Genomic DNA, 12,526 nt, shown 5'->3' on the forward strand with positions numbered 1-12,526 from the left:
CCAGAATCACTAGAGACTATCACACTGCTTATCACTAGCCTGGGAAAAGGTCGTCATTAAAAATTCTAAGCGCAGTTTTGAATTTTGCACCATTGTAAAGTTGAAAAGTCACAAGTCGAAACCATCGTAAATCAGGGACTGTCTACATGTTTATTATGGAGGTTACATGACTGCATTTATCAAAACTGTATGTGTAGTATCAGAACTATATGTTTCTAATGGGTGAATTTTAATATATGGAAATCATATGTCAAAGCTGATTGAAAAGTAAGATGGTAAGTGTTATGATGTAGGTCATAGAACTCTGCTGCATGGGGGCACAGAGGAGTACGTGTTCCCTCACCTGGGTATTCAACTAGGCATCCTTGAGGAGACAAAGCTTACTTTATAAGCCGTGTAAGAGAAGGACAGGTTGTTAATAAGAAAGACAGAATAGAATTTCAGACAGAAGATTCCTGCAAATCACTAAAAATAAATAATGCACTTATATGCTTGGATTTAGTGATTTTTATGTCAGAAGAATGGTTAGTGTCTCTAGGTTCTCGATAAAATAGAGAGATTCAGACTGTTATCCTTGGGATATTCACCTGTAGTAACTACATCTCTGTATCAGTGTATACTTCTTCTTGTCATTAAACAAACTTTTAACATAGCATAATAGTAACAGTCAGCCCTGTTTCAACTGCAAGTGGCAGAAATCCAGTTTAAACCTGATTACAAACTAAGACTTATTATTAACTTATGCACACATAACAGAAAAATCCCAGGGTACACCTGGTTTCAGGTACACTTGGCTCAGGGTAGTCAAATGATGTCAAGAATTTGTCGATTGCTTTTAATCTGATTTGCTTTCTTCCATTTTAAATTCATTCCCAGGTAGATTACCTTTAAAGAATACCGTTACTATATAATTCATTATCCAAAACCAGGTCAATGTTATTACTAAGTACACTGGGACCCCAGAAGTAAGCAAGGACCATCCTAGGTAATTGGGATGTTTGGGGGCCATAACAGGGTGAGCACAAGCAACTCCAGGCGTACATATTTCCGCTTTGCAGCTTCACTGGAACTGTTTCTTTCCTAATGTTCCAGTCAAACCATGTGGTTGATTCTCATTTTGGGTTACTTGAGTATTCTTGAACCAAATCCTGTGGCAGGGAAGATGCAATACACTAACAGGTTAGCATAAGACATTCACTTGTCTCTAGAGCTAATATAAGCCCAACACAGTCCACAAAACAGATATGTGGGCAGATTGGGTTATCTAAAGGAAAATGAATATGCTATTATCAGAAGAAGGAGAAACAGATACCAGGTTAACAAACAAGGATGCCCACAGTATACAGTATATATTTTCATATTATTTCATTTATCACATAGTAATTTGATTAGATAATTTTATCCTTTTTTAGAAATGGTCGCTTCTTTTGTCTTTGTGACATGTTGAATTACTATGTCCCAATGTGAAGAAAATTAAAATAGAGTTTAATGTATTTTTCATCAAGCAATTAAAAGCACATGGCTGAGGTGGTAGGCTACACTGAGGAATGCAGTCCACATTGTTATTTGTCAAAAAAATTTAAATTTTAGAGGGATATAAATGTCTAACTATTACATTGTTCTAGACACCTGAAACTAATAAAAAACATAAATGTTAGCTGTAAGTGGTAAACTTTTTTATAATGTCACACATTCTTTATATATTTGCCACAATTACTATATAGATCATGAAATTTCTATTAACTTAGTTTTGATTTTCTGAAATGAATCCACTGAAATTATAGTTATGTGTTTACTGGAGTGTTTGATTTTCCCTGTCAATCAAGATCATAAGCATGGCTTATAATATGGGCATGTAATGGTTTATCCAAGTTATTTCAGCCAGTGTATATTGTTTAAAATTGAGAACCACAGGGAACTCTTCCCTTCTCCTTTGAATCATATCACTTTTCAGATTTTCCCTCCTCTTTTCATTAAAAAAAAAAGTGTGTTCTACAGTTAGGGAAACATTCATCTAAATCTACTATTGGAGAAGCAAAGCAATATGAGAACATTAAGAGAAGTAAAATCATAAAATTGATATTCATGGTTTAATTTCATTTTATTTCCTTCTAAGGCGGGAGCCAAAGCAAGTTGGTTCTGTCTACGACTCATTTGTTCACTTCTCTCTATGTTATCTTCTTGGGGGATTTTAATCCACTTTGTGTGTTAAAATGACTCTGATATACTGTGATCTCCCAATTATCATTCTATCTCTATTCAAGGTTTCTCTTCTGAATTCTCAACCAACTGGTAATTGGATATCTCCACCTAGATATCCTAATGACAACTCAATCATAACAAGTTCCATATTTAACACAGTAACTCTGTACATCACTCCGTGATGTGAAATATTCTTCTCTTAATGAAAGCCCTTACCCCGTACCCCAATATTCATGCAAACATCCTACAAGGTTTCTGAACACTTCCTCTCCCTTATGCCCATACCAAACCCTGCAAATTATATACTCTAATCATTCATTAATAGTTTTAATGAACTTTTCTAGCCCTGCTGCTTTTACTACAGTTCTGTCCATCCTCTGTTGTCACCCAGTTACTGCCTGTTACTCCAGGTTGGTCTCCCTCAAATCCGCTCTCTATATTAACACTAGGGGGGAATCGTTCAAAATGCCAAATGAACTTCCACTTTTATCTCTGATAGAATAATTGTGTGATACCAGTGTTGCCATTAATAACAACCAGAATAAATGGAAAAATAAATTAAAACTATTCATTTAAGGAGCTAAGATCCCTGAGCAAAGGGAAGTGCAGAGAGGTAAGCCAACATTTTACAGGCTCCTTTCCCTCTTCTGACATCAGCCACTTGACATTGAGCACAAGGCCGAGAATTTTGTCAAAAGGCTACAGTGAAAAGGCAGAAAAAAATGTATGCAATTTTATTTGTCAATTATGCCTCAATAAAGCTGGGAAAAAATAAAATAACAATCATGAGGTCCAGGCTACACCCTCCTCCCTCCAAAAAGAAAAAGCAGAGAAGCCAACAGAAAGTTGGACAATCTTTTGGGGCTTGAGAAATAAAGATTGGACTTTGGAACTGAGAAAGCAGCCAGGATTTATGGGGCTGAGATCCTGGTGAAAAGAGAGGCAGACCAGTGACCCCCAATACTTAACAATATTCCACTCCAGGTATTTGTTCAAATCTTATCAGTAGCTTAAAAAACTAAATGGAAAGTTTAATGTTTAGATATCTTTCTGAGTAATACAAGGTGTGACAATTAAGTTCGCGAACTTGTTGCAATGATGTTACTAACATTTTTTGATATCAGAGGGATTATTCATTATGAATTTGTACCAACTAGACAGTTAACCAAGTTTACTATTTGGAAGTGCTGAAAAGGCTGCTTGAAAAAGTTAGGCAACTTGAACTTTTCGCCAACAATCCATGGCTCTTGCATCACGACAATGCAACATCACAACAGCTGACACAGCACTGTCTGTGAGGGAGTTTTTAGCCAGTAAACAAATAACTGTATTGGAACACCCTCCCAATTCACCTGATCTGCCCCAAGGACTTCTTTCTTTACTTGAAGAGAAAGGAAATATTGAAAGGAAGACATTTTTTGTTTGTTTGTTTGTTTTCTTCTTCTTCTTTTTTTTTTTAGCTGAGCCATCCTGCCACCTGTTGGCAGCTCAGCAGCAGCTCAGCTCGGGCTGGACTCGAACCGCTGTTGCTCAGAGCTCAAACCATTGAGCGAGCTCTTAACCAACTAAGCCACTAAGCCGGCCCTGAAAGGAAGACATTTTGATGATATTCGGGACATCAAGAATAATATGATGACAGGTATGATGGCCATTCCAGGAAAAGTTCCAAAATTGCTTTGAAGGGTGGACTAGGTGCTGGCGTCAGTGCATAGCTTCCCAAGGGGAGTACTTCAAAGGTGACCATAGTGATATTCAGCAATGAGGTATGCAGCACTTTTTCTAGGGTGCATTTGCGAACTTAATTGTGCGACCACATAGTTGTCTTGAATGCCTTCAATAGCCGTTCTCTTCTGTCCATTTGAAGGCAAACTTCTAAGCGAGACAGAAAAGTCCCTTCATGACCTGGTCCCTGTCCACCTCTCCAGCCTGATCTTTAGGAAATCCTTATTGCTCATAACCTATGTTGAATGATTTTCAGTTCCCTTATTGGTCATGCTTTTGCAAACCACCTGGCTTGGGCAGACATGGTTCTTTCTTCCTCAAATTGCTTCTACTCCTCTTTTCCTGATTACTTCCTGGTCAGACTTCTATGGGAAGTCTTCAGTGGTCTCTTCTATCATCTTAGGTGTCTCCTGTATTGCTATCATGACCCCTTTTGCTTTTCTCTGCAACTTAACATTGCTCTATTTTATAGCTTTTCTAGCATTGCCCCCATCACTACCCTGGCTGTGATTTACTTGAGAACAAATTTCACCTCTCATTACACATTGTGCCTGAGAAACAGTTGGTGTTCAATTCATGTTCGTTGAATATGTGACTCTATATAAAACATCAGACAATCTATGTCCTATGCAAGGGCTGTGATGTGGAATTCATTTCCCCCAAGATTTTATGTGTTCACGCCCAGAATTAACGCTGGGCTGTTTTATGCTAATGGTGGAGGTTGGATCAGTCAGGGTCCAGTCAGAATGCAAAAGTACATGAATTATTTTAATAGAATGTAAAAGAATCATTATTTTAAAATTATTAAAGAACTGGCAAGGCCATAGGGGACCCTGAGCTATCAGAGAGGTAGGAACTGCAGAAAGTAGCTACCATCCTTAGGGCTGGGGAACAAAAGAAAGAGGTTATAATATTAAAATTTAGAGGCTTGAAAATGGGTTCCCACAGAACTGTTCCTTCCTTTCCCCTAACCTGAGCCATGCAATCTCCTGAGAACGCTCTTTAGTGGGAGTGCTCAACGTAGAGCAGCTACAACTGTAGAAATGGGGTCTGGAGTCTCAGAGTATCACAGAGCAGAATACACAGGGCTACATTTGAGGTAGCCCACCATCCCATGCAGGAGTCGAACTGGAAACCTTGTTGCTAAGAGTGCACACTCTAAACACTGAGCACTCTGGCTGCCTGTCGGGCAGCTCAGGGCAGCTCAGCTCAAGGTGCTGTGTTCAATCATAGTTGCAGGTGAGCGTAGCCCACTATCCCATGTGGGAGTCCAACCGGAAACCTTGTTGTTAGGAGCACGTGCTCTCACCAGCTGAGCCATCCTGCCACCTGTTGGCAGCTCAGCTCAGGCGCAGCTCACTGGCCCATGCGGGAATTGAACCTGCAACTCTGTTGCTCAGAGCTCACGCTCTTAAGCAACTGAGCCACTTGGCCGGCCATTGAACTGCTGTCTCGAGTGTTACTTTAGTCGTCAGAGATGGTGAATGACAAGAGAATGTTTTGCCCTAAATTCTGAGAGGACATGGAGCTTCTGGGACAACCCCAGGAGCAGACCTGGATAAGGAGAATCTTTTCATAAAAGGATACACTGAAGGGATTTCACAAACATTGGCTAAACTGAGCAGCATGGAGGCCCTAGTGATTTACGGATTATAATGGTGACTACAGTCTTTATGAGGCAAACTGTATGACCCAGTATATTTTATCCTGCTGTTGAAAATATTTCTTCATTTATAGATTTTCTTTCATTTCATATATCTGGAAGATGTAAAGTATATGTAACTATACGTGAAATGAGTAATTAGGGTTTAATTTAAGCCTATCAACTCGAAAAGGACAAGAACGTTTATCACACAATGGTATTTTCTGCTGTATTTACTGGAAAATGCAATTCATACTCATCCCTTTGCAACTTTGGTCAATTTAACCAAGATTCCAATAAAAATCTATTCCTAAGTTTTATAGAAAGATAAATCTTATCTAAGAAAAGCACAGTCTGTTTTTGCTATAATATGATAGAGCACTAAAAAAACTTCACAATATTAAAAAATTCCATAATAAAAACAATTGTTTCAAGAGGAAAAATGGTTTGCAGTCCCAAAAGTTCCACACTAGCAATAATGAAATTCCCTTACCTGTAGCAATTTCAATAATAAAGGTATATTTGTATGTATGTGTGTGTGTTTACCATTATAATTATAACACATGCAGCATAGGCTCATATGAATTTGGGTTTTATAATAACGGTTTTTATTTTTTAAAAATCTCATTAGCAGACATTTCTTATACAGCTATATCAACTTTTATCAATTTCCTCACCTATTGTTAAGCTACAGAGCACAAAGTCACTCAATATAAGTTATGAAAACTATGATGTTGCAGGAACACGTGAGTAATGAATTTTGGTGGCACCTTGTAGTAGACCATTCTCTCTAGGTCTCTTGTGTTTCTGCATATCTTGCAAGTGTGATACCGGCTGCCCTTTGTTTCAGACAATCCTTTCAAGGATGTTTGTAGAGCAAATGACCTTGGAAGACAGAGATAGTGTATCCTTCTGGAGCAAAAAACAGGCATGCTTGCTTCTCATAACAAAAGATTCAGGCTCCAGAACTCAGGATTCCTCTTGAGTAAGGCAACCCACATTGTGTGCATGCAGCACCTGGCCTCCGCATTGCCCTTTGCAAAATAGGACTTCAGGAACTGGCACAAAAATGCTGATACTCGAGCTAGTGCTCGTATTAGTTTTCTGTTGCTGCTATAAAAATTTACCACAATATTAGTGGCTTAAATCAACACATATTTATTATTTTACAGTTCTGGAGGTTGAAAGACCGATGCAGGACTCACTGGGCTAAACTCAAGGTGTCAGTAGGTCTGCACGCCTCCTGGACACTCCAAGAAAGAATTGATTTCATTGTCCTTTCCAGCTTCTAAAGGCTGACTTCACTCCTTGGTTCAGGGTCCCCTTCCTCCATCGTCAAAGCCAGCGAGGTCGTATCACTCTGGCCCTGATTCCAACCTCAAATTCTCTTTTCTCTGAACCTAGCCAGAAAGCTTCTCCACGTAGAAAGATTCATGTGACTAGATCAGGCCCACCTGGATAATCCAGGATAGCCTCCCATCTCAAGGTCTCTGACCCAGTAGTCACCTGTGTACCAGCATCCATGAAACTGGGGCAGGCTGACTTGCTAACTTACAAGCAGAGTGAAATCTCAGATCCTTCCCAGTTCTTGAAGCTCTGATTCTTAGTTTGGAAATGTGATTCAATCACTTTAGCAAACACATCTAACTATAAGTGAAATGAAGCTAAATATGAGTGTCATTTTAAATACTCATGGCTTCTCTAATATTTTCATGTTTAGAAAGCAGATATCCTAACTTCCCAGGCCATGTGAACTAATATAATAATGAACTATAAAATAAACTTGAAAAATATCCTGTAATTCAGTGGTCCTCTAGATTTAGCATGTACAGGAATGATCTAGGAACTTGTCTGATAATCATATTCCCACCGCAGCTCCATGTACCTGAGATTTTGTTCTGGATTTGACTGCGGAAGTCTGAAATTTTAACCAGTGCCCCAGGTGGTTCTTAATTTGAGATTCTGTTTTGTGTGTTTGTTTGTTTGTTTACTACCAGTTACTTGTATTGCTTTAGAATTAAATTTCTCTTTACTTGTATTGAAAAAGTATGTGCTTTAAATGGAATTCTAGAGTCATAGTAGTTATCAACCCATTTATTATTTATTTACTTAAAAAAAATTCTTCCTTCAGCAGTGTCGTGGCCCTGTAACTGGTCAACCATATTTTGTCTTATCTTCATTGACACCAAACATAGACTAGTTGAGAATACCACATCCCAAGAGCCTCCATGTCAAGTTGTTTTAACGAGCATTCTGTTTCTGAATGAAATGACTTCATTTTATTTTAATTGCAAGGGTTTGCTGTACATTTTAGAATTAGTGTTGGAAAAGATCATGAGGGTTCATTTTGGAAAGATTTAAATATTTATAGACAGCATTATTGGATACATACTAATACACTACTTCTGAATGTTGTTTTAAAAGACACACACACATGCACGCACGCATGCATGCACGCACACACGCATTGATTCTAGCAGTTTACATGAACTTGGAATTTATCAAAGGAGCAAGAAATCCTGGTCAAAAGAGTTAAGTAAGACACCAAAATGTCAAAACCTCCTGCACAAACAAATGACCAAGCTCTCAGTAACTTCACCTCTCTTTAATGTTTGTAACTTTACACATGGACATTTATCACTCTGTCCTGATTGCTACTTTGTATTTTTAAAGGGAACTTTAAGTTCATTAGGGGAAAGAAGAAGTATTTTACATTACCTTCATAGTCTGTATAATGTGGAAAAATGGTGGGTATATTGTCAAAGTGTATGTAAGTAGTATTAATTTGTGGGGATATTTCAGGGAAATCAAATTCTATTAAAATATAAATTTTATTCCCTAGGCTTTCTGTTGATCCAAGTAAGTGAATCTTCTAGTTTGCTAATTTAGCAATATTAAAAGTTTTCGTTTTTAAAATCATGCATTTCATAGAAAACTGGAATTCACTTGTTCTCAAACTAGAGAAGTTTTTTGGATAAAATATTCTTTTTCTGTCACTTCACTAAGTAATCAACACAAATTTTCAAAGCCTTCTCTTTTAGTCTCAGATTAAAATAGAAATCCATTTTATTTATTATGCCATACCATTGTCCTTGCCATGTACTCTCATGTGTCACACAAGTCGGCATATTTATTTGACATCTGACAAATCATAAGCAGTAAAAATATTTTCATTAATAAACATTGATGAGGTCCAGGGCCACTATAAATGCTTGTGAGGTTGTGCACTGTATGACTTCAGGGGTGCCAGTCACATCATATTTATGAGTGTGGTGCCCTTGGAGTTGTGTAGTGCACAACCTGCACAACTATATAAGGTGGCTCTGCCTAATATGAAATCAGGCAGTATGATAGGTGCCATGCATGAATATGAGGATAGTGACATCAAAGTCATTTTTCTTAGAGAACTTCCAGTTTAGTAAAGGAGAGTGACAATTAAAGTAATCCATGACAATTCCTATGACAAGGAAAGTGCAGGGCTTTCCTATCCACAAAGGGTGCCAAAAAAATGTATACACAGTTTAAGAAAGGAAAAAAACTGTATTAAAATTGTAGTACAGTGAATGACACTAACATTCATTTGATTAATGCCATCTTTTGAGTGAATGTCATATACGTACTACACATTGCTACTGTAATTCAACTTTGAAAACTAATATATAGGTAACATTTGTTACAATGTGTACATTTTTTGGCACCCCCAGTATATAGCCATCTAATTAAAATAGAAGAACAAATAAAAGTGAGCATTTAAGGCTAGAACTCTCTCTGGGAACATTCCAAAGTATGGGATCCTAAGTCATATTTTTTTTCTATAGCTCCTCAGTGTTAACATAAAATTTAATCACAAACATTGTACTTGTGTAAATGAGCTAGGTGCTCTTAATAGCATCCCCCTGCCTATGGTAAGGTCATAGCTATGAACTAAAACACTTTTCCTGTGTTTTCTCTCAGGGTCTACCCTGGCGCTGCCTGCTGTTGTTGTGTCTCCCACAACACCCATGTTGTGTGACCCTGTTGTGTACATACTCCACTTTTGGTTTGGTTTTTACCTGCTGGTCCATCCCTTAATACTTGATGCTTCTGAGAGCCTAGCTTTTTCCCAAGCCAACCTCAGTATTCTTTTTTTTTTTTTAAGATTTTTTTTGTTGGGGAATTGGGGGGATGGGAACAGTGCTGGGGAATTGGGGGAAGGGGAACAGACAAGTTGCTGTTGTTTTTGTTCTTCAGTCTAGTTGTGGAGGACGTTGCTTCACTGGCGCAAGTTGGCACCATCATTGCGCTCTTCCCGGGCAAGGCAGATCAGTCGCCGGCTTCTGGACGGCCGCACACTGTGGCTGCTGGCCGCTCACGCTGGCTGCTGGCTACACACGGCAGCCCATGGCAACCCACTGCCACAGGGGCTGCAGCCTACGCCGTCGCTGGCGACTCACGGCAGCCCAGCTCCAGGTTGAGCTGTTGTTCAGCATCTTAGCTGTAGAGGGCAGTGTCACTGGCCCTCATATGTGGGATCCGAACCGGGGCCCTCTGGTGTCCCAAGCCAGTTCTTAACCATCGCGCCACTCGGCCGGCCCCAACCTCAGTATTCTTGATATCCTTTTTCTAGACCCCTCAGCTATAGCCCAGCTCCACTCACTTCTAAACGCTGATTTTTGAACCTCAGCCTTGCAATCCACTGCTTACTTCCAAAACAAGCTTGATATTTTTTTTCGTAAAGCCAGGTCTAGGAGCAAAATTTTGTTCTGATAAATGGAAGCTTCACAAAGGCAGGCGTTTTGATGTATTTTTTTTCAGACACACCTCCTGTGCCCAGAACAACGCTCAGCATTTAGTGCTCCTCGAGTATTAAGTGATTAACTATTTGTGGGACAATGTACAAGGATTCCAATGGCCTTCTGCTGGGACCTGCCTCCCACCTGTTGCTGATTTTTGTTTATCTGGGTGTGCAGCTTGCTCAGTTTTCTCTTGTGCTTTTGCCTGGGCTCCCTACACAGAGCTTCTCAGGGTCATACTCAAACATCCTTGAAAAGTGGAGTTCAGAGCACTTCCACAGCTTAACGGTGTCTCACCGTGGTAAGAAATCTACCTGCAGCTGGTTGACTGCCACAGTCTCAGGATCTAGACCACCTAATTCTCTTCAATCTTCACCATGGCAGGAAAACTGCTCATGGAAGTATCAACCAATGACTTTGGGTCTCCATCCTCTTTTGCTTCCAGATACACTTATGGAAGAGCACATTATGCTTTAGGTTCCCAGCGGAGGCAGTATAGGCCATCTTCAGGCTCTTGTGATTGGCAGACAAAACAGATCACATAGCACAGCTCTCATAAGGATTCTGGAAAAAAACTAATGTATTAGTTTGGGAAAGTTTTTCCTCTCTCCTTGCCATTTTGCCTCCAAACATGAAATGGAGCTCATGGCAGAGGCTTACGAGCCCAGTAAGCAGATGCACTCCCTGTTCTGAACTTGAAGCCTGAGCTTCTCTCAAGCACACAAACCACACACATGATGATATGAATTCATTGGGACCGCCACCTCATATGATAGTTCTGATATCACCCATCCTCACAAAAGAATGGGCTTTTATCTAGCCAATAGAAAACCCATCTGAAGACCTGTTTTTTATATCCACCGCAGTCCTAAATTCATCCCTAACCAGCCTCAGTCCTTATCTTCATAACTGATGGCAACAGCTGAGCCTGGGTTTTTTTTTGTTGTTGTTGTTGTTGTTTTAAGATTTTATTGGGGAATTGGGGAAAGGGAACATTTTGTTTTTCCAGGACCCATCAGCTCCAAGTCAAGTTGTTGTCCTTCAATCTTAGTTGTGGAAGGCACAAGCTCAGCTCCAAGTTCCAAGTCCAGTTGCCTCTTTCAATCTAGTTGGGGGGGGGGAGCGGCACAGCCCACCATCCCATGCGGGAGTAGAACCAGCAACCTTATTGTTAAGAGCATGTGCTCTAACCAACTGAGCCATCCAGCTGCCCATCGGCAGCTTGTGGGCTGCTCAGCTCAAGGTGTCATGTTCAATCTTACTTGCAGCGGGGGGCACAGCCAACCATCCCATACGGGAGACAAACCGGCAACTCAGCTTGGGTGCACCTCACTGGCCCATGTGGGAGTCGAACCAGCAACCCTGTTGCTCAGAGCTCGTGCTCTTAACCAGCTGAGCCACCTGGCCCGCCCCCAGCTGAACCTCTTTGACTTAAGCAATGCCAGAGCCTCAGACCTCTGTCCTGCGCCTATTTTCTTCACTTGAAGGTTCCAGAAAATAGTAGTTACTCGGTTTGAAGTGAGAATTTTTATGCATCACAGCCATTTTAAAAGCTTGCTAATATTATTACAAATGGCTGTAGAATTTAGTGACTCAGGCCAAGGGAGCTGGAGCAGATTTGGCAGACTTGGAAACTCTCCACATAAGAGACATGTGTCACCTTCTTTTTGGTGTCTTGTGTTTGTCATAGATCACATGCCAGAAAGTAATGGCCACCAGAGAGACACTTTCAGAAGCCTGTATTTCTAAATGAGAGCCAATATCAGGGTAGCATTCACTAACAAATTAAGCCTACAACTGCCGTAATGAATCAGTGTTCCAGGGCCATTTCAAGAGAATCCTGGGAATGGCATAATTCTTAAAGGCTTACTGTACCCCTGCATTTCCTGGTCAGGAAAGCACTCCTAACGTAGACTCCCAGATTATGCTAGAAGATGAGATACCATTGCATATGGCCATTTATACTTACTGGTATGGCCTGAATGTTGTATCCCCCCAAATTCATGTGCTAAAGCCCTAACCCCTCAATGTGGCTCTATTTGGAGATGGGCCTCTAAGGAAATAAAATTAAATGAGGTCATAATGATGGGGCCCTGATATAATAGGACTAATGTCCTTATAAGAAGAATCAACAGAAACCTCACGTGTTCCCTCCCTCCTTCCCTCCCTCCCTCCCTCTCTCTCTCCC

The sequence above is a fragment of the Hipposideros armiger genome, unplaced genomic scaffold (genome assembly GCF_001890085.2).
Source record: "Hipposideros armiger isolate ML-2016 unplaced genomic scaffold, ASM189008v1 scaffold_250, whole genome shotgun sequence".
Classification (NCBI taxonomy): Eukaryota; Metazoa; Chordata; class Mammalia; order Chiroptera; family Hipposideridae; genus Hipposideros; species Hipposideros armiger.